Source organism: Lacerta agilis, chromosome 5, assembly GCF_009819535.1.
Source record: "Lacerta agilis isolate rLacAgi1 chromosome 5, rLacAgi1.pri, whole genome shotgun sequence".
Taxonomy (NCBI): Eukaryota; Metazoa; Chordata; class Lepidosauria; order Squamata; family Lacertidae; genus Lacerta; species Lacerta agilis.
This window is the reverse complement of record NC_046316.1, coordinates 86861567-86885724: the sequence shown is the minus strand read 5'-3', so window position 1 is coordinate 86885724 and position 24158 is coordinate 86861567.

Below are 24158 nucleotides of genomic sequence, written 5' to 3'. Positions count from 1 at the left end.
CTGCCGTTGCGTGGGGAGTGGCGGGAGGGGCTGCTGCTTGTCACCCCCACCCGCCGCTTGTCACCCCTGTCACCCGGGGCGTGCCGCCCCCACCGCCCCCCCTAGCGACGCCTTTGTAAGAATATTCTAGTAGTGCCACATCTTGTGGCAATGAGGTACACAGATCACAGCCCATCTTTTTATGTTCTTATTTGAACACCTATATGCAAATTGTGATATAAAATATGTCTCGAGCTTCCTTTGTTGTTTCAATCCCAACAAGTCCCTCTGCCAAAGAGACAAGCCTTTTAAAAAAAATCAGTTTGCCTCTTTGGCAGCAGGAACGTCATCAGCAATATCCACAAAAAAATCCCTGGCTCCATGGGGATTTTTTCCCTCTTGAGCATACACTTTGCTTCCTTGGATCTTGACGTTTCACATTTAGAGGCCACCCATAAATACTTATTATTATCATCTCCCATCTGTCTCAGGAGAAAATGGAGGAGTGCGCCTTTTGGGTAAGGTCAAATGGTTGGAAGGTTGCAGCGCTTGCTGTGGCTGTAGAGACCGATACAGGAGAGACATGTTTTGTTGCAGCTGGGGCAGTTGAAGGAGGCCTCCAGTTGTGCTGCTGCAGGTGCACCATTTTGTCTCTTCTCAGATCTTTGTGTCTCACTGGTCAGCTTATTATTGCTGCATAATATTTCACCCTTTGGACATGAACATAATAGTAATGCTAATGAGGTTCTGAAATCCAACTGCTAAAGAAGAGCGAAAATAGAAGGCTGAATGTCACTTCAGAAAGTAAGAAGAATCTGCTGGATCAGGCTGAAGGCCCATTCAGCCCAACATCACTGTGAGAACCACAGTGGGGAAGCCCACAAACAGGGCTCAGGGACCACCTGGGCCCTTATATTCCAGATCAATCACTCAGATCATCTGCTAGAGTGGTTGTTGGTTGTTCCACAAGTTGATGAGGCTAATTTGACAACCAGAAGGAACTGGACCTTTTGTGCCACTGCCCTGGTCCTGTGGGACACTCGTGCCAATGGAGATTCAGTGAGCTTTTTCTGTTGCAACTTTTAAAGACCTGCTGAAAACTTTCCTGTTCTGTCAGGCTTATGCAGACAATTAAGAATACATCTTTCCACGGTAGTTATCTTATTTCTGATTTTGACTTTTTCATGAGAGTTTCACTATATGGTTTTATTTGTTGTGAACCACTTTGATATTTTCTTTATGAATTAGTGGTATATAAATATTTTTATGAATGAATAAATCAAAAATAAATCTATTTTTTTGCCCTGCACCACCCATAAACAGGGATTTCCTCCTCCCCAAAAAAGCTCAACAACTTTGACCTGAACCCCCCAAAAAGGGGTAGATCAGTGCCAGTTTTTAACTCTGTAAGTAGATCACAGTCTCTTAGGAGTTGGCCACCCCTGATTTTACACAATGTGGGATTAGATGGTTGTCTTTGGGGGGCTGAGTAGGAATTATTTTCTGTTCTCTTTTGCTCACTTACTCCATACCTGAGTGGATTGAGCGGATGAGACTAATAGTGGGTCATCGAAGCCAACTCCTAGGAACCAAGGTCCCTTCGTCGCCACCCCAAAGAATTTCGGAGTCAGTATTATTTCTTAAGAGCCAGTGTGGTGTAGTGGTTAAGAGTGGTAGACTTGTAATCTGGTGAACTGGGTTCACTTCCCCACTCCTCCACATGTAGCTGCTGGGTGACCTTGGGCTAGTCACACTTCTCTGAAGTCTCTCAGCCACACTCACCTCACAGAGTGTTTGTTGTGGGGGAGAAAGGGAAAGGAGATTGTTAGCTGCTTTGAGACTGAAAGGTGGGATATCAAGTTCAAACTCTTCTTCTTCTTCTTCTTCTTCTTCTTCTTCTTCTTCTTCTTCAGTTAGAGTAGACCCACTGGAGCCTACTTAGGTCCATTTACTTCAATGGGTCTGAGTAGGACTACCATTGTATCTTATGGAGACACCATTAAGACTGGACAGTCTTACTTGGCTACGAGTGATCGGCAAAGAAGAAGAAAGAAGACCATTGTATCTCATCCGTTGGCAACAAAATTCGAATTTCTACTACATAATGCTAGTTTTAAAGATCATTTTCTTTCATTATTATGTGCACACTACTCATGAGGAAGTTTCATGTCCATGGATATTACTGGGAGCTGCAGAAGAACATAGCATGGTGAACCCATTAATTTTAATGGGTTTTATTGCTCAGTAGAAATTTGTGGTATAATATACACGAACTATTTCTGTAACTTTAAACCCTGCTTCATTGTATGTCTTTATGACTGCTGGTGTGCTTTTCTTGGCATCAGTTTTCTAACTAGGCTTCAAAAAGCTCAGCTTTAAACTAAATTTGCAAACCTTGTCAGATGTATCCAGTTCAAAGTTTATTTTTTTATATTTTTATTTTAACTATAAGATAGCCCAATAAGATAGTATAAGATAGTACAATAGCTATTGTAGATAAAAGGAAATACATTATCTGATGCCAATATACATCTTTGTTTAACATCTGTGTGTGTGTGTGTGTGTGTGTGTGTGTGTGTGTGTGTGTGTGTGTGAGAGAGAGAGAGAGAGAGAGAGAGAGAGAGAGAGAATATAATAATGTACAGTGGTACCGGTGGTTGCGGACGGGATCCATTCCGGAGGTCCGGTCAGATCCCGAGGTTTCCGCAACCTGAGGACCGCTTCTGTGCATGCGCGTGTGGTGAAACCCGGTAAAATACTTCCAGGTTTGCTGTGCGCGCATCCCGAAGTTTACGTAACCAGAGGGTATGACTGTAATTCACTTTGGGTTGCCCTGGGCAAGATAAAGGACTAATAAATCTAATAAATAACAAATAACAAATATATATCTATAGATGGCATGCTAGCAATCATTTCCTACAATGCAATATGACAAAAAGCAACTAAGAGCGTAATTCTAACAGAACATCTGACTGAGTTGCCCCAGCCACTCTGTCTGGCTCCCAACATCATATAAAAACACACGAGGCCTTGAGATCAACAGCATTGTGGTTTGTATAGTATTTATGGGCTATAGGGAATTGTATACATTCATTACTGTTGTTGCAGTATTGAAGGCTACATACTTTTTCTGAACTAAATTTAATTCATTCGTTCATATATGTTTTATATATATATATTATTTGTATGCCGCCCTTCCACAGTTCAAACCACGCTCAAGGCAGCTTACAACATGGGGAAAAAATACATAACTGCAGTAGTCATAAACAGTAATTAAAACATTACGAAGACACAACCAAACCGAACAATTCACACATAAATCACAAGATATAAAATACAAGTTTAAAAAAACTCACAGCAACAACCCCCCCCCCCAGCAAACCCCCCTGTCCCAAGAGTCTGCTCAGCAGTCTCGGCTTTTGTAGTTGGAGTCAGTCAGGGCCCTTCTCTCCCAAGCCAGGTGAGAAAAGGCCTGCCAGGCAGGGAGCGAATCTTTCAGCACTTGTAGCCAAGCTGCTCTGCGTTGAGGTTTCACAAGTTAGATGTGCTGGCCCCAGGGGTCTGTCCGTGAAGCGAGGTCCAAGTCCAGTCCTGGGTCTAGGGGTCCAAAGGAGGTCAGTCCGGCGGGGAGTGAGGCAGGGAGCAGGTCAAGGTCCAAGGCAGGTGCAGGCACGAGGTTGCAGGTCAAGCATATGTTTGCAGCTAAGTTGCTCACGCAACTTGGGCTGGGTCTGGCTGGATTTTATCTGGCCCTATGCTTAGGGCGGCCCCGATCCTCCGGAGACTCGCCTCTCCTCCGGGCCTGGAGGCGAGCACTCCTCCTGTAGGGACTTAGCTCCCTTCGCCTCTCTGTCCTGAGCCTCTGCAGCTCAGGAGAGGCTGGTGGGTTACTGGACCCAGGGGCTGCCTCAGCTTCCTCTGAAGAGGCTGGGAGTGGAGCACCTGCAGGCAATGGGTCCTCCCTCCCATCAGGAGCCAGAGCAGACTCTGCTGATGCCTGCACCTGGGGATCCAGCACAGGTGGGGATCCTTCAGGCTCAAGCCCTGGCCCCGGCTCAGCTGGTTCTGGAGGCGGGGAATCCTGTGCAGGCTGGGATCCCTCAGGTTCAGTATCAGAGTCTGACTCCCAGGCCATCACATTAGATCTGAGGGGTGTGGGTGGTGTTCTGTCTCTCTCTTGACTGAGTCTGGTCAACTGAACAAAAGTGAGATAATTTCTCTTAACCTACCAGTAAAGGGTACTGTAATGATCTAACAAGGTCTATTCTACAGGAGAACCCTGGAATTAACTTTTACTTAACAGCAGTAAGCAAAGATTCCCAGCTTTCCAAAATATTTAACCAAGGACAATGTTACGACTACTTGGGTTGAAATAAAAAAAAAAAAACTGAGAAAGAAGAACATATGTTGGCCTTTGGAAGATTCCACCAACCCCCCCCCCCCAACAGATGAAGAAGGTTCATCCCTAATTTGTAAAGAGGGAATTATGTTTGCAAAGGGCAGTTAGTCAAGATTTGTGCCACTAGAGGGCGCTACCACTTCATCACCAACTTGTACAAAGGACAAAGAACAAGACTGACCTGGTTGTTTAACTTGCACACACTGGTTTCAGAAACAAATTTAATCACGTTGGCATCGTGGGACTTTGAGTAATGGCTCACAATATTAAGCAGCCAAGTTCAGGGCTTTGGCAAACTACGATCCAAAGCTCTTGGATTCTGATCCCTCTGCAGACTCTGGACCGCAGCAATATTTCATTCAAAGCCTCTCCCCCCCCCACCCCCACCCCGGCCCGGCACACAAAGAAGAGGAGGAGGATTCTGGTGGAAATTAATCTCTTTAGAGAAGCTGTAACATGGGCTCACAAGAGATCCATGTAGCATAGTGCAATGTTGCTGCAATCAGATGTTGCTGGACTACAACTCCCATCATCCCCAGCTAGCTTGCACTGTGGTCAGGGATGATGGGAGTTGTAGTCCAACAGCATCTCAAGACCCAGAAGGTTGAAGAAGCCTGATGGTTGGTGATTTTTTTATTTTAATCTTTATTGCAGTCCAACGACCCATAACATGGATTCAGAATAAAATACAGATTCATACAGACAACCCTTCAGGGAAGGGAGACCAAAGCGTTATTTGTTTAGTCATGAGTATGTTGATCTTTGATTCGTATGACTACTGAAAGAAACTTTGCCACGGCCACTGTGATACCATTGGACTTGTCATCCAGAAGATATTTGGTATACTGTAGTAGGCTTCAGACTGACCCAGTCGATTTGCCACAATGCAATAAAATATGCCTCATGTAGTCAACGTCCTGAGAGCATACACAGATCCTATGTTGATAAGGGATACCTCTCAGTCTGCCATTTAAATGGCAGACTGAGAGGTTGGTGATCTGTGTGGGGACTTGAGCAGGGAAGGTCTGCGCTCAAAAGCTCCCCATATGCAAGTCATATTTTTTTTTTGCCCTAACCTATCTCAGTACTAAGATCATGGCCAGTGGTCCCATCACCTCCTGGCAAATAGAAGGGGAAGAAATGGAGGCAGTGAGAGATTTCACTTTCTTGGGTTCCATGATCACTGCAGATGGTGACAGCAGTCATGAAATTAGAAGACGCCTGCTTCTTGGGAGAAAAGCAATGACAAACCTAGACAGCATCTTAAAAAGCAAAGACATCACCTTGCCAACAAAGGTCCGTATAGTTAAAGCTATGGTTTTCCCAGTAGTAATGTATGGAAGTGAGAGCTGGACCATAAAGAAGGCTGATCGCCGTAGAATTGATGCTTTTGAATTATGGTGCTGGAGGAGACTCTTGAGAGTCCCATGGACTGCAAGAAGATCAAACCTATCCATTCTCAAAGAAATCAGCCCTGAGTGCTCACTAGAAGGACAGATCCTGAAGTTGAGGCTCCAGTACTTTGGCCACCTCATGAGAAGAGAAGACTCCCTAGAAAAGACCCTGATGTTGGGAAAGATGGAGGGCACAAGGAGAAGGGGACGACAGAGGATGAGATGGTTGGACAGTATTCTCGAAGCTACTAACATGAGTTTGGCCAAACTGCAAGAAGCAGTGAAGGATAGGCGTGCCTGGCGTGCTCTGGTCCATGGGGTCACGAAGAGTCGGATGCGACTGAACGACTGAACAACAACAACAATCTCAGTTTGTGAGATGGACCCATTGCTTTGGAGGAAGTTTGGGATATAAATGAGATAAAGAGAACTCTAGGGGAAGTGCTGTGTCTCAGTGGTAGAATGTCAGCTGTGCAGGCAGAGGGTCCCAGCTCCAACCCCGAGCATCCCCAGGAAGTGCTAGGAAAGACCTGTGTCTGGAGCTCTGGAGTCAACAGTGTGATGCAGCAGCTAAAAAAGCCAATGCAATTCTGGGCTGCATCAATAGGAGTATAGCATCTAGATCAAGGGAAGTAATAGTACCACTGTATTCCGCTCTGGTCAGACCTCACCTGGAATACTGTGTCCAGTTCTGGGCACCACAGTTCAAGCAGGATACTGACAAGCTGGAACGTGTCCAGAGGAGGGCAACCAAAATGGTCAAAGGCCTGGAAACAATGCCTTATGAGGAACGGCTTAGGGAGCTGGGTATGTTTAGCCTGGAGAAGAGAAGGTTAAGGGGTGATATGATAGCCATGTTCAAATATATAAAAGGATGTCATCTAGAGGAGGGAGAAAGGTTGTTTTCTGCTGCTCCAGAGAAGCGGACACGGGGCAATGGATTCAAAGTACAAGAAAGAAGATTCCACCTAAACATTAGGAAGAACTTCCTGGCAGTAAGAGCTGTTTGACAGTGGAATTTGCTGCCAAGGAGTGTGGTGGAGTCTCCTTCTTTGGAGGTCTTTAAGCAGAGGCTTTACAGCCATCTGTCAGGAATGCTTTGATGGTGTTTCCTGCTTGGCAGGGGGTTGGACTGGATGGACCTTGTGGTCTCTTCCAACTCTAGGATTCTATGATTCTATTATTCTAACTGCTGCCAGTCAGTGTAGACAATACTGAACTAGGTGAACCAATGGTCTGTCTTCCTGTGGTCCTTCCATGGGGAATCGCGACTGCCGTACAGGGATGTGCAAGATATAAAACTGCCAGCAACCTCTGATAGTTATACCTTGCATGAACATGTCAAAAACCTCTATTAATTCATTAATGCAGTGTGACATGAAACCGTTGCCTCTATTCAGACCCCCCAAAACAAAATATCAAACTTGTAGTTCTAGTTCAAATAGTTCATGCTGGAATTTTCCCTCTGAATTCATCTAATGCAGAAAAAGAACTTTCAAGTTAGCACCAGACTGAATTTGTGATGTCCCGTTAATGGTTTTGGAATGCTGAGTTTTCTGATGTCAAATTTGTCTCCATTTATACTTTTGCACAGAGACTGGACCAGTTTGTTCCGCGAAGAAAGTAGCGTGGCATTGCTGGCAGGTGATTCACGTTTTCTTAAATTGCATTTTGTTTCATTTTGGTTCTCATGTCCATCATTGGGTATTTTCTTCTCTTTTCCTTTCCCCTACCCGGCTCTCCTGGCTCTCTATAGCAGTCATGGAGCAGACATGAAGCGCTGCTCTTGAAAGCTGTGTTGTTTTCCCCGCAATGCCCTGGTGCAGCATCATTTGGGGACATTAAGAGGGATGTCAGCTGCCACTCTCCCACCCCCAATGACCTGGAATGATGCTGCTTCAGACCACACTCTGGACCACACTTTCTGAAACAATGTGCAAAGCAAAACCCAACCATTCTTCACAATTTGCACTTTGAATTTTGCAGTGCAGTTCTCCGGACAAGCAATGTGTACAAAAATGCACATACTAGAATAAAATACATTGGTGAAAATAACATTCAAAAAATGCCATATCTCAGGGGAAACTGCTTTGCAAAAGTGTGCATATTAGCCAAGAAGGCTGATAAATGTTCATGAAGACTTAAATTTAGATTTTGTTTGTTCGTTTGCAAATTGATGTAGACATCATGACTGGCCCAAGGTCACTCAGGGAGCTTCCTAGCTGAGTGGGGATTTGAACCCAAGACTATCAGGTCCTAGTCCAACAGTCTAACCACTACACCACACTGACTTACAGGAAAAACCAGTGCCAAGACAAGGTTGTGTGGAGGAATAATTGTGGAAGAAGGCTGAGGTGTGTGAATCTGGGTTACTTTAAACTTTAGAAATATGGTATCTTTCCCATGCCAGGAGGAAAAGATCTTAAAAGATGTAGAAGGAAAATGAGTAGCACGTTACTATACAACAAGTAATAACTGCCATCATCCGACACTGTGGAATTCAGGGACAGTTTTTACCACTCATGTAGAGAGGACAGAAAGGAGGGTTCTTATTTGAAGTACTGCATTAAGTTGAGGCGCAGCAAGACAAGGAGGGATGTTGACACCTTGACTGGATTCCAAAGGGCTGTGAAGATGAGAAACAAAGATCTCAACACATCCTGCATTCCTTCTTCTGGTGCTGAGGGCTACAAAACCAACCAGTGTCAGGGATGCCTCCAAATCCCACCTGCTGAGAAACACCTGCTGGGAGGGGAAGGCCATTGCCTTCATGTCTTGTCCTGCTTGTTTATCGGGGCTTTCAGCTTGTGGGGAATGTGGGTGCTAAGACTCAGCAGGGACCTTCTTATGTTCTTAGCTGATGACTTCCAGATCAACGCGTGATCTGGAACATAGGAGCAGAAGGAACTGCCTTATCCCAATACGGACCACTGGCCCATCTAGTGCTGTAGATCTACTGAAACACACCCACACACCAGCCATCGGCTATATATTGTGTCTTCACAATGCATAGGGTTGCCATATTTCAAGAAGTAAAAGTCCAGACACAATTTTTTTGGTGCTGGTTCTTGAGCAGGTTTGTGCCCAAGTTTGAATAGAAGTGGACTAGCCAGGCATAGGCAAACTAGGCCCTCCAGATGTTTTGGGACTACAACTCCCATAATCTTTAGCTAACAGGACCAGTGTTCAGGGATTATGGGAATTGTAGTCTCAAAACATCTGGAGAGCTGAGTTTACCTATGCCTGGACTAGACCTTTCAAAACTGCACTGATTTTAACCATTGTTTGTTTGCTGGTTGAGATTCCTGGAGGACCTTCAGGATTCCTTCTAGGATTCTATGATTTTGGGGTTTATTAGCATTCCCAAGCAATGCCAGGTACAAAGCTGCTAGTACTTTTAATATTTGTATCCTCCTCTTCTAATTGAAACAAAGAAGCATTCTGTAAGAACAGGAAAATAAATATTGTTAAGGCAAAAATAGAAGCCTAGTAAAGAAACAAACGAAACAATAACAATCAAGTAGCAATGACCAAAATATCAATAAGCAGCAGCACGAAACTAGAAAATCCAGCAAATCACATTAAAAAGTTTAAAACAACAGATCATACATTGTAAGTCAACAGTCTGGCAAAGAAGGAGTCTGGCAGATTTCATCTGGGAGAGGATTTCATAGTCTTGGCACCATCACCAATAGGCCCCTGTCTCTTATACCCACCCACCTAACTTCGTGAATGGGTAGGACAGAGAGCAAGGGTCCCTGAAGATGGTCATAGAGGCCAGAAGGTTCCCAGGGGAACAGGCAAGTAATTTGTTAGATAATCTTGTTTTAATAATCTGAAAATTGAGACAAAAAAAATCCTTCCAGTAGCATGCACACGAAAGCTCATACCAATAACAAAATTAGTTGGTCTCTAAGGTGCTACTGGAAGGATTTTTTTTTTTTTTGTTTCGACTATGGCAGACCAACACGGCTACCTACCTGTAACTGATAATTGAGGAACATGTTTGCATGAACCAGCCTTCAGACTTCATTTTGAAAAGTGGGGCTAAAGAGGACTGAATTAGATGATACATTAAGTCTGTATGTTTGCATTTAATGTGCCTTATGTTTAAAGTAACAGTAGCAGCACTTTGTGGGGATCAGAACCAGAACCAGAGCCATGGTTGGCAGTGTCAGTTATCAGTGTCAATGGCATATGCACATTAATTTTAATATATTGTGTTGCTTGGGCCATCCTGTATCTGCTTTCAGAATGTAAGATTCTTCCATTGCTTCTTTCATTTTCTACATCTGCAGCATGAATGCATTGGATTTTAAACAGGCCTGTCTAATAGTAGTAGTAGTAGTAGTAGTAGTAATTATACACACACACACACACACACACACACACACACACACACACACACACACACACCACCCATCTGGTTGGGCTTGCCCAGACACCCTGGGTGGCTCCCAACACAATTAAAAGCACAATAAGACATCAAACATTAAAAACCTCCCTAAACAGGACTGCCTTCAGATGTCTTCTAAAAGTCAGGTCGTTGTTTATTTCCTTGACATCTGATGGAAGGGTGTTCCACAGGCCCTCTGCCTGGTTCCCTGTAACTTTGCTTCTCACAGTGAGGGAACCACTAGAAGGCCCTCGGAGCTGGACCTCAGTGTCTGGGCAGAACAATGGGGGTGGAGATGCTTCTTCAGGTATACTGGGCCAAGGCTGTTTAGGGCTTTAAAGGTCAGTACCGACACTTTGAATTGTGCTCGGAAATGTACTGGGAGCCAATGTAGGTCTTTCAGGACCTGTGTTATATGGTCTCGGCGGCTACTCCCAGTCACCAGTCTAGCTGCCGCATTCTGGATTCGTTGTAGTTTAACAATAGTTATCTGATACCTGATTATAAGATTTTCCTACAGTTTTTATTGTATGGTTTTACGTATAACCGTTGTAAATTGCTAGGGTGTTCTTTATGTATAGTGGTATATGAATATTTTTACAAATAAATAAAGTAATGTGTAAATGGGCAGTACAGAAAGTACTATACTAAAAACCCTGCTGGTTTCTGAGATCTTTGGAAGTTGCAGGATAAACTTTCCTGGAGACTGCAGAGGTCTACTGGGTATAAGGCAATATCTCAAGTAACCTGGTCCACACCTGCATAAGAACTTGTATGTTACATACAGCTGGCAGCAACACTTTGAACCTGGCTTGGCATCAGATTGGCAGCTACTTCAAAATCTGCAAGCAACCTCTTAGATACTGGCAGTAGTTTGCCCCCCAAAAGCAGCCTTGCCACCATGTTCTGCACCAGCTGCAGCCTCCAGACCAACCCAAGAGTAGCCCCATGTATAGCTCATTGTACTAATCCAGCCATTCAGACATATCACTGTATTGATAACACCCGGACTCCAAAAACCATGGTGTGTTCCACCACAAAGTAAAACAGACACTGTAGCTTGGAACCAGCCTGTGGCCCTCCAGGTGTTTGGCCAAAAGTCATGGATGATGGGAGTCGTAGTCTAACAACATATGGAGCTGTTTTAAGGGGGTTTATATATGGAACTGTTCCTAATTGTTTTTATACCTTTCTTGTTCTGTACTTGTAACTGTTTTATGTGTGGGCCAGAGGAGCCCCACTAATGCAAGGACCTCTGCAAGTGCAACAGGACTTTCCCCCTCCTACCACATGCTCCCTATCTCCTTCCCACTGGCTTTTAGGGGTTAGGAGAACAGTGCATAGGGGTGGGGTGGGATGGGGAGGGGAGAGCTGAAATTCTTGCACTGGTAGAACAATGGCCATAGGGCTGCATTGAATTCCTCCCACTTGGAGCCAGAGCTCAGAGCTGGATGTTTCCTTCCCTTTTCCATATGAATGTCTAGAGGGGATTCTACAATAGCAGACTGCTTGTGGCAGAATAGCTAGTAAAGCTGAGGACACAGGAGGGGCTTTGGGGGCACCTGTTTTCTCTGCAAGCCATTTCACACCTGCACCAACACAGAACCTACCTGTGATGTGCAGAGATCATGCAATCTGCGCATGGAAAAGTAATGCTGCTGGCAGGCACCCACCCACCTGCCCCGCACTAAATAGCAGCTCTTCCCCACTTCCCATGCTATTTCTCATACTAACATGTAATCCCTAAAGCCCTGAGTGGGAGTGGAGACCCAAGGGAACCTCTGACCCTGTCATAAAGAAGTGCCACTACTTTTATAATTTCAATTTCAAAAAACAGCAGAGATCCTTTTTCACTTCTCCAAGTGCTCTTTCAAGCATGCCGAATTTCCTAACCAGATGGTATTTCCAGAGAGAAAAGAGCACTAGCCTGCCCGCAGGTTGTGGTTTGTGATTTGCCTTGAGAGAGTCTTTAAACCTCTTTTGTTGACCACCAGCATTTAAGTTTGGAATAGAGTAGTTGCTTTGGAAGACAATAATCAAGCATCCAAACAACATGACTAGTCGGTCCTCAAACACTCTGCCCTTCAATCGGGAGAAAGCTGCGCTCACCAAGCTCAAGCGATGCTGGATTTCGGCATCAATGTCGGCAACTGGGAAACACTGGCCTGCGATCGTCCCAAGTGGAGAACAGCCTCTACCAAAGTTGTCATGGACTTTGAGGACGTTCGAACTCAGGACAAAAGGGAGAAACGAGCTAAGAGGAAGGCACGTTTGGCAAACCCTCACCATTATCAACTCCCATCCAGAAACCTATGACCCCACTGTGGAAGGACATGTGGATCCAGAATTTCCCTCCATAGTCATTTACGGACTCACTGTTAAGACCATGTTCATGGAGAACAATCTTACTCAGCTACCAGTGATCGCCAACGAAGAAGAAGTCATTTGTGAGAATCACATTACATATCTATTTAGCTGCTGTAAATCACTCAACAGAGATGTGCAGAAAGAATGCACAGCAAAGGGAAATTAACATGCATGTTAATTGCAAAATGTGCAATTAACACGCGATTTCCCACACAGAAAAGCCTTTCAAAATGGGCATGCTTAAAGTTTTAAGGGGGCCTTGGGTGAGCAAAAACAATCTCGAATCTGCTTTGGAAATAAAATAATTATATTAGATATATTGATGAAGTTTGGTGTGCTTAAAAACGGAACATGCTGGTGCCTGGGGAAGTAAGGTTTGGATTACATTGCCCCTGCAATCAAATTGTCTATCAATGTATACCCCGTCACACCACGTATGAGGTGTTGCTGTCAAACATATCCGTGCGCTCAGCTGCTTGATTTATGCTATCTCCACTTTCAGTGATCTTGCACAGCTTCACCTAGACATTATTTTCTCCCCAAAGCAACGAAAACAATACATATATCTGTGACTTAAAGTCAGCCTTGAAATCTGAGAAAGAAATTGTTCATCAACATTCTTATGGGGCACTTTCAAATGTGAATCCTACATGTTTTCTGCTGCAATTTTTTTGGCAAGGTATCTCCCCTTCGGAACTTGAACTCTCCCCCTACTTTCCCTATGATAGCTGTGAGCGTTTTTCTTCAGTGTTTACGGGAAGAAGGCCCTGCCTCCTCCCGCCCTCCGCGTTGCACGCATACCCTTTTGGAAACAATGCCTGTGCTTTGGGTTCAGCAAAGGTTATGCTAACTTTTGCCAGCCGTGGTTGCCGGACACCCTCTCCAGATGACCTCACCAGAGTCACAGATGCTCGCTGCACTTTTAGGAGAGTGGGGGGTGGAGGGGTGGAGCAGGACCATCCGCTGGGCCAGCTTGCAGTAAAGCCATTACCCACAATCCACAGGGGGAGAGACGCTGGATAGTTCCCACTAGGTTGTGGTCGGCTAGGTAACTGCAAGATATTAATCTTCTGTCAGAGGGCCAGCTGCAACTGTGGCAGTTACCATATCTCACCACCAACTCTGTGTCTGGACACAAGCATTGTCTTTTTTTTGGCATGAAAAGCCTTACAAATCAGCTGCTTCCCCCCCCCCAATCCTCTTCCCATATCTACGTGTCGAAATTTAGCTTGGGGTGGGGGTGGGTTAGCTCCGGAGAAGTTCTGCAGGAGCTTGTTGTCCTCACTGTGGTCAGGTTTACTAATTCAGAGTGTCTGCCTAGTTTCCAACTTTAATGATATTCCCCCGGCATATCACTACGGTTGCCTGGCGACCGGGTTTGAGCTAGGCCTCTCATTTGATTCCCACACATCAGACTCTGAAAAGCAGCCTTCCAACCCCCTACCCTTCCTCTCCCTCCCTCCGCTTTTGATTCTGCCTCCTCTGAAAACCCCCCCCCCTTCCCCCTGCAGTGTCAATATGGGTGGGCAGAGCAGTGGCAGAATAAGGCCAGGGGTGGGGGGCAGCCAGGAGCCTATTGCTGGTCACACATCAAGGACCGCAAACAAAGCCGCTGGGAGCCCTTCCTGACAAACATAAATTTGCGGAAAGCAAATTTAGTCTTCCCTTCATAGGGCGGGTGTCATTTTAAGACTTTTTCCTCAGATACTTTATTAAATCTGACCGTTCCCCTTGTTTTTGCAGGCACTTCCTCACGGAAGACTTCCTATTATCAACAAGTTGCCTATTGGGGCAAGCAAGCAGCTTGCGAAGGCCTGACATAATCTAATAAGCGCCTATTTATGCCTTGTTGCCTTCACAGGACGGAGGAATTCATGCATTCGGGTTCAGCAATCTTCGACTTTGCTCTGCTGAATTCCCGGAACTGACCCATATTCCCCACACCCCTAATACAGAGCAGAGTGCCAGAATTCTCCTTCCTCAAATTTCATTCTACGTGCATGGGAATTTTCTTGGGGTTTTTTTGGAGGAGGAACAACGCACGCACCAAAATTATCTCCAAAATTAAGCTGACCAAAACAGGGTTTATGTAGTAATATACAAGTAGGCCCCAAAATGATGTGTGCAATCCTAAACATGCCCGGAGTTTCCTCCCTAACTCTGGACTCCTTGCAGTTGTTTCTTGGGAACTTTGATGCGTCTGATTATAATGTGGAGGGACCAGTGTTCAGGGGTAAAACAACAATTTGCATACAAAAGGTTGCAGGTTTGATCCCCAGTATCTCTAGTTACATAGATCGGGTAGTCAATGATGGGAAATACCTTGTACCTGTGGGATTAATGGGACACTGCCCCACCAACTTCAGTCCACTCCCAGCCAGCTGGCCTTCTTACCTAAAACAAGTCCAGAGGGGGGCGCTGCTTGTCAGCTTCCTCCTCCATAGTGCCGCCCTTGTAGAACTCAGCAGGGAAGAGGATGGGGACAAAATTAGAATTAGTTGACCCTGCCGGCCAATGGCTCTGACTCCACCCACAGTTTGGATGCCTTACCGATTCCAATGGCCACCAGCCCCCATTGCCCTCTGCTTGAGACCTTGGAGAGAAAGATGCAGTGACGAACTTGCGTTCTTTTATGTATCTATATTTCTACCTATGACTTCTTGAAAAATAAGTTAACAAACAGCTCGATTCCATGCTTGTTTCCCCCAAGTAATAGTCTAATCCAGGGACCATAGGCCACCCACCCTTGGCCAAATAGGCAGGCAAGCTGCGATCCACTTCCTGGGCCTGGGTGAAGCGGAATAGGGTTCACCCAACCCCAACCCCTTGCCTCCAGCACAACCACCAGATCCAGGGGAGGCGTTGGTGCCATCCCACAACAGTGCCCTACATGGCGGTAAGCATCATTGCAAGACAGATGAAACATGTGCAAATAGTTTTCCAAAAAAACCATTCTCATCTTTCTCATCTTTCTTCATTCTTTCACTGCCCCCTTATTTTTATTCAACACCCCTCACTTGCACCCAAGGCTACTACTGCCTCCCTGGATCGTTCCAGCGCCCCCGGGGTGGTATCGCCCACTTTGGGAAACACTGGTGTAGACCAGTGGCGTAGTGTGGGGGGGGCATAGCAGCTGTGGCCCCAGGCGCACAATCTGGGGGGACATGAACCGGGCGCCCCCCAGATCCCCCTCACACCCCGCCAGTGGTGGGGGCTGGAGAGCACAGAGGGAGATCTGGAGAACATACCCTCTGTGTGTCCTGCCCACGCCTGGCATGCCCATCCGCACCTCCTCCTTCCCAGAGTCAATCCTGGCCCAGGGGTGGGGAGTGGCTGCGGCGCCCAGTGCACCCGGCCACAACTCCTCTTTCCCCGGGTCAAGCCTGACCCAGGGACAGACTGTGGCCACGGTGCCCGGAGTGCCAGGCCAAAGCTCCTCCTTCCCCAGGTCAACTCCTTCTCCTGGAGAAGGAGAGTGGCTGTGGCACGCCTGACTGAGGCTTCTCCTGACCTGGGGGCAGAGAGAGGCTGTGGCAAGTGAGGAAGTTCTTGCTTCCTTGCAGCCGGCCCGGCAGCTTCAGCGGAGAGTGAAAAGCGGGCGGCAATGCTGCCTCTGCACCCTGCCACTGGCGTAGACTCCGGTGACTTAAGGATGCATGGTTTTATTTACACATATGTTATGCTTAAAATTCTACAAGGCAGGCTTAAGCAGTATGTGGACCAAGAACTCCCAGAAGTGCAAGCTGGATTTCGAAGGGGCAGAGGAACCAGAGACCAAATTGCAAACATGCGCTGGATTATGGAGAAAGCTAGGGAGTTCCAGAAAAACATCTACTTCTGCTTCATTGACTACGCAAAAGTATTTGACTGTGTCGACCACAGCAAACTATGGCAAGTTCTTAAAGAAATGGGAGTGCCGGATCACCTCATTTGTCTCCTGAGAAATCTCTATGTGGGACAAGAAGCTACAGTTAGAACTGGATATGGAATAACTGATTGGTTCAAAATTGGGAAAGGAGTACGACAAGGCTGTATATTGTCTCCCTGCTTATTTAACTTATATGCAGAATTCATCATGCAAAAGGCTGGGCTGCATGAATCCCAAACCGGAATTAAGATTGCCAGAAGAAATATCAACAACCTCAGATATGCTGATGATACAACCTTGATGGCAGAAAGTGAGGAGGAATTAAAGAACCTTTTAATGAGGGTGAAAGAGGAGAGTGCAAAATATGGTCTGAAGCTCAACATCAAAAAAACTAAGATCATGGCCACTGGTCCCATCACCTCCTGGCAAATAGAAGGGGAAGAAATGGAGGCAGTGAGAGATTTTACTTTCTTGGGCTCCATGATCATTGCAGATGGTGACAGCAGTCACGAAATTAGAAGACGCCTGCTTTTTGGGAGAAAAGCAATGACAAACCTAGACAGCATCTTAAAAAGCAAAGACATCACCTTGCCGACAAAGGTCCGTATAGTTAAAGCCATGGTTTTCCCAGTAGTAATGTACGGAAGTGAGAGCTGGATCATAAAGAAGGCTGATCGCCGTAGAATTGATGCTTTTGAATTATGGTGCTGGAGGAGACTCTTGAGAGTCCCATGGGCTGCAAGAAGATCAAACCTATCCATTCTCAAAGAAATCAGCCCTGAGTGCTCACTAGAAGGACAGATCCTGAAGTTGAGGCTCCAGTACTTTGGCCACCTCATGAGAAGAGAAGACTCCCTAGAAAAGACCCTGATGTTGGGAAAGATGGAGGGCACAAGGAGAAGGGGACGACAGAGGATGAGATGGTTGGACAGTGTGCTCGAAGCTACTAACATGAGTTTGGCCAAACTGTGAGAGGCAGTGAAGGATAGGCGTGCCTGGCGTGCTCTGGTCCATGGGGTCACGAAGAGTCGGACACGACTGAACGATTGAACAACAACATGTACAACCTGAGCAACCTGAGGGTGGAAGGGCCACAGCATTAACACCCCAACGGATCAAGTCCAGCTTGGGGCCCAGCACAGAGCAAGACATGTCTCTGTGTCTCCAGCTTCCAGCTCACATCCACAATGACCCTGGCTATTGCTCTTCTACCTAGGATCATGTGAGCACCAGCCAGGTGAGTGGGGTGGGGGGAATGCCTACCCGCTTCCTGGAGAGCACCATCACTTAGCTCATTATTTGAGATGCTGATGAGCATTTAATTGGCTGGCTAAAGGCTTAAATCATTTTCCTTGACATAGGTTCCCTCCTATACAGCCTAGCCTCAGAAATACAGGATCGCAAGAACTGGAAGGGACCAGGGCATCATCCAGACCCATTCCTCCAACTCATAACAAGAGTGTGTGTGTTTTCTTCAGCTTCTCATCTTCCTTTTCTCAGACAGGAAGACTGAGGAACTACCTTTACGGAAAATACAGTTTGGGGAGGCAACCTAAAGATTTTAGAAGTGCAACTATTTTGAAACCAGGGAAACCTGAGTGTTAACTGATTTATTGCTTATTGAGGACTTTCTCCTTTTTGAAAAGGAAATGCCCGCTTCCACTCCTTCTAATAAAACTTCCCTTCCTATGCTGAGGGAAATTTCCCTTCCATTTATGAACAATGATGCAGCATGTTTTTCCCCCAATAGCAGACATACACTTAAGAAAAATGGGCTCCCTTTTCTCCTCTCCAATTTAGTACTTATTCTCTCTCCAGTAAAGTGGCATAACAGGTAAAACAGGCTTTCTTTCTTTTTTTTAAGATCAGTTTGGTATTTATATGATCAGAGGGACAGATTCATCCCTTTATGCTTCCATAAAGGGTATTTAAGAAATCATTTGCTTAACCTCAGTAAACAAAAGGCAGTGGACCCTGAAGAAGATGTTCATTCATAAATCTTCAAGGCTGTGGTTCAGCACACAGCTGTGAAATCAGTGGGACTTTTGCACTCATAACTTTGCAGGACTTTGCTGAACAGAAGCAATTGCATGCTTGTAATTATAAACTAGCTATCAGCAGCTACTCTTAACAGCACCAGGCTGCAGGAGATGGAGAGAGATGAGGCTTCAGTACCTCTCCATTGACTCAACTTAGAGACCAGCAACTTTTGTTTCCTTTTCTTCTTGAAATCTTAAATCTTTCTATTCATCATCATCATCATCTAAATCTAAATCTGTATACCACCCATCATCCATAGATCTCAGGGTGGTTTACAACTCTATAACTTAAGAAGAGCTTAGTGCCTCCTATTTCTTCCTCCTCCCTTCAAACCCATTTTCCTTTCATGCCATGTCTTATCAATATTTGTAAGTCGCTCTGGGAGCCTGTTTCAGTTGAGATGTGGGATTCAAAGCTACTTCTGAATCTATTACTTTATTTAAAAAGCCAGGTTGACTTCCTTAAGAGGTGGCAACATTGTGCTTTTTGTAAAGAAGGCCCTGCAGAACTGTTGTATCCCAATATATACCTGCCAGGGTAGAACAGGAGTTGAGAAGGTGAACTGTGAGAACAAAAGTACCTGGTTCAAATCACTCTACACCAGTGTTTCCCAGCCTTGGGTCTCCAGCTGTTTTTGGACTACGACGCCCATCATCACTAGCTAGCAAGACCAGTGGTCAGGGATGATGGGAATTGTAGTCCCAAAACAGCTGGAGACCAAAGGTTGGGAAACACTGCTCTACACCCAGCATCAAATTCCATCAGTAGTCCGAAAAATGCCATATATTTACCTTCTCCCCCTCATTGCCACAACTCATATTGTTTATTGCATAATTGATATCCAATAAGTAAAACTCCTAAAACCATTCAGATCCTACCCAAGAAGCCTGCAAGGGATCAAGAAAGCCAGGCAGAATAGGGGTCTCCTAAATTCTCAGCATCCTTAACAAACCACAGTTCCCAAGATTATTGGGGGAAGCCAGAACTATGCATTTATAGTGATGTGGTCCTGCTTCAAATGCTTTTAAATCCCACCCCTGCACTTCCTCACAAACGCAAAGGGCTGTAATGTGGATCCATCCCAGATATTTTAAAATCTTTGCCCCTTCCCACCTCCTTGGCCAAGATGCTTGGCTGTAAAATGAGTGTGCTCCCACTCCTAGGGAAGCTCTGCCTCCACATTCCAAGTCACTGACGTAAGACTCTGAGATGAGTTTGCTCAGATTAGTAAGGTTGCCAGTATATCAAGACACAAACTTACCCCCCTTTTCCACTTCACTAGCCCGAGCTTTTAACACCCTGAAAAGCACCATTTAGAATTAATTAAAGTGTCGCCAGTTGTGCTGGTTCTTGCTGCTACTGACCACTTCGTATTTTCTTTTACATAGTGGGCTTTGGGTTCCTTCCCCCCTTCCCATCCCATCTAAACAGCAGCGCAATGCCTACTTATCATGCTATACTAATGGAACTGGCTAGATGAGGGGTGTATGCTGAATAGATCGAGTGCTTAGCTGAATGTGAGTTGCTCTGACTTTATTATGTGATTTTAAGGATCCTTAGTGAATTATGTATACGAATAGTCTGGCCTTGAGCAGCAGTTCAGTAAGTGATGACCACCAGCTAATGGCTTTCTAACAAACTTCTTTTCAACTTAACATTATTAATGGCAGGTTGGCCAACTTTTCACTTGACACATAACTCAAAAAAAAAAAAAAAAAAACCAACGTTCTGTGTGGTGACTGTTGCAAGATAGAATGACGCAGTTCTGGTTAAGTGCTCTTCTTGCCCTGTCTTGGTTCCATCTGATTTATGAATCATTTGCTGCTGACAGTTGTAGGAATCATGTTTTTTATTACCTTTTCTGTAAGGTAATAAAACCCGTTACATGTAGAAAGAAAGGGAGGGAGGGAGGGGAAGATCTGTGCATTTAGGGTTGCAGGGATTGGGATGGAGGAGAAATTCAGCTCATCTGCCTGGACAGCTCATCTGGTTAGAGCATGGTGCTGATAATGCCAAGGTTGCAAGTTCGATCCCAATATGTAACAGCTGCATGTTCGTGCATCACAGGGGGTTGGACTAGATGATCCTCAGGGTCCTTCCATCTCCACAATTTTATGAATCAGTATGCAAAGCAAAAGACAGCAGCTATCTTTTGGAATATGCACTGCTCTGATTATTGCAAAGCAGGCCATATATGCAAAAATTAAGGGGAAATATGCAAAACAATGTATAGTATATGTTAGTGGGGGTGACGGCAAATTCCTACAGTTATGGGGTGAACTGAATTTAAGTGTGGGGGAAAGAGAAACATAGAGAACTGAAATTGACAGAGCCTAGGGCTTGCCAATCAGAAGGTTGGCGGTTCGAATCCCCACGACGGGGGGAGCTCACATTGCTCGGTCCCTGCTACTGCCAACCTAGGAGTTCGAAAGCACAAAGTGCAAGTAGATAAATAGGTACCGCTCCAGCGGGAAGGTAAATGGCATTTCCGTGAGCTGCTCTGGTTCATCAGAAGCAGCTTAGTCATGCTGGCTACATGACCCGGAAGCTGTATGCTGGCTCCCTCGGCTAGTAAAACGAGATGAGCACCGCAACCCCAGAGTTGTGCACGAATGGACCTAATAGTCATGGGTCCCTTTACCTTTACCTTTAGGCATGCAAAGGAAAACTATGCAAGTCTGCAAAATGCAGAACTTGATCAAGTGACAAGCAGAACATTTGGTGGAAACGTATCAGTGAACTAATCCATGCCAGTCAAGTGTCCTTCAGTGTCATATTTGGCAAACATCAAATTTCCCAGTTATCCTCAAGAAATGTAAATGGGACACTTGAGATTCAACGAACAGCAGGTCGTCCCATACAGAAACAGCATTATGCGCATTGATTGGGGTTACTTGAGGTAGTTACTAAGGAGCTCCAAATAGGATGTTGACAAACAGGGCCTGCAATTTAACATACTGCAGAGAGTGCAGAAGTTGCAAGGTGTCCCCCTCTCAGCCCCCCCCCCCCCATTAATGTATTCCAAGTATAATAGCTTGAATCCAGCTGCTCTTCCTGTATGCATGATCCGGCAGATTCAGAGGAGGCTCGGCTAATAGCATCAATTATTTTGATACATAATTCTCCACGTTGGAGCTGCTTCCATTACATTGTGCTAAACAGAGAGAAGTGGTGCCCTGAACACGCCTGATTTCATCTGCTCTTGGAAGCTAAGCAGGGTCAGGTGTGGTTAGTGTTTGGATGGGAGACCTCTTGGGAACACCAGGTACTGTAGACATGAGTGCTGGTGTGCTGTTGTTGGACTGGGACCTGGAAGAAAAGAGTTCAAATCTACAGTCAACTTAACTTAAACCAGTGTAGCTTATGCCTTTACTCTGTGGAGGGATGCAGCTGAATACCTCTATGTTGTTTATTTAAAACCACTTTTGACTCGCCTTCCAAAAGTGCTCACACCAGATCAACACCAAACTTAAACACAAGACCCAGTGCATATAAAAATGGTGTTAGATTGTACTCACAAACATAATATTCCATTTATACAATAATGACAGTAAGAACCCAACCCCCAACCCCTAATATGACCTATTTAGTGAGCATTCATCCTGATTTGCTTGCACAATGCTTTTGTGGAGGTTAGATTATATCATGTCTTTATTGAGCACCTGTTCCAATTTGTTTGCAGGGAGATTATTCATCCTGCATTGATCCCGTTTTGCTTGCCAGGTGTTGATACGTCTTCCCATTAATCACTTGTTCATTCCACACTTCTCATTGCGTTTTCCTGTCGCTCAGCTAACTGCTGGGAGATTCAGGACGGACAAAGAGATGTATTTCTTACCGTGCAGACTTGAGCTATGGGATTTGCTACCACAAGGCACTGTGGTGGCCACAAGGTTGGAAGGCTATAGAACAGGATTAGACAACTCATGGAGGATAATGCTACCAATGGCTACTAGCTATGTACTTCGTCTGGGTACCAGCTGCCAGGATCTACAATCATCTTCAGGACTTTGTTATTCATCATTTTTCAAAGCACTGCATGTCTGGAGTGGAGACACATCACTGCTATGATCCATAAAGCTGGCAGTGACTGGGACTGGGCAGAAGTAAAGACCATGTGCTAATGCTCCCTTGGATTTCCCCCTCTTTGTGACTCTCCTGTATCTGCAAAACTCACCATTTGATGCAATGTGTGAACTGGCTCTCACTCAAAGAGATCTCTGGTAAACTTTTCAGACTGCCTTGAGTGTATCCCTTGGCCACAGTGAACTTTGCTTTCTCTGCCGGCTGAAACAGAGTAGAGCAAACATAGGTATAAAGAGGAGACAAGGAAAAACATTGTCAGGACACAGTTTCTCTTCTTCCCTTTGAATGGAATCAACAAGGGAATAATCCCTTTTGGAGATGCCTCCCCACCCCCCACCCCTTCCTTTCCCCTCTCGCATGAAAGGCTGTGAGCTTTTCCTGCCCTTGTTTTACCAAACAAGTCTTTGAATTACCTCAATTTGCCCTGTAGGCTTTCGGAAGTTTACTGATCCTATCAGAATGATCTGCACACAGCTACGTTCAAAAGAAAAGGGCCCTTGTGCTTGGATCTTCTGTCTTTCCTTATAGTGGAGACATCCAGCACTGAAATGTGTCCTGCAGAAAAAAAGAAAAAAGAAGTTTAAAAAAAAAAAAAACCTTTTTAAAAGTCCAACAAGATATTTAAAAGGTAACACACGCGTCTTCCCCTTTCTTGGGCAATCTTGTTTCTTTTTTTATATCATCAAGGAAGAATTATTGCGATGCAGACAAGGATGGAGAGACATTTGTTTGGACCACATCTTCAAGCAGTCCCAGATGGATCAGAATGCACCTAACCATCAGATTCTGCACTTCTCCAAATTTTGCAATGCAGTTTCAGTTAAAGAGAGCATGCAAAGAAATGCATTCCAAGAATACTTACCAAAAAGAGGCATATACACATATCACTTGCTATTATTATCATCATCATTATCATCATCATTATTTGCATTTATTTTTTGCTTTATAAAAAGAAGAAGTGCAAAATGCATAAAACGTATTTTTTAGGCAAGGAGAGTGTACAAAAGGCTTATCAAGATGGAAATATTTATCATTACCTTTATGGGTGGTAATCTGACCACATCATGTAAGGGTGGTGGGAACTGATTCAGGAGAAACGTGTGGGGGATCTTTATGCGTCCAGATATTGTTGAACTACAACTTCCACCACCCCTGGCTTCTAGCCATGCTTGCTGGGGTTGATGGGAGTTGTAGTTCAGCCACACCTGGCACAGGCGGACTTTGGTCTTTCGGATTTCAGTGGCACTCTCTCGCCTCTCACCTTGCATTACGCTCAATTCGCTACATCATAGCTGCAGCACCCCCTAGGCTCAGCGCTGCTCAGTGTGACGGAAGTGGCCGTGCTGCCCTAAGCCTGTCTCTGCATCTGGAGGGGCAAAAGTTCCGCACACCTGCTCAACTGTCCCAGATTCAACCACAGGTTGTAGGTAGGTTGCAAGTCTGGGAAAGAAGAAGAAGAAGAGTTTGGATTTGATATCCCGCTTTTCACTACCCGAAGGAGTCTCAAAGCGGCTAACATTCTCCTTTCCCTTCCTGCCCCACAACAAACACTCTGTGAGGTGAGTGAGGCTGAGAGACTTCAGAGAAGTGTGACTAGCCCAAGGTCACCCAGCAGCTGCATGTGGAGGA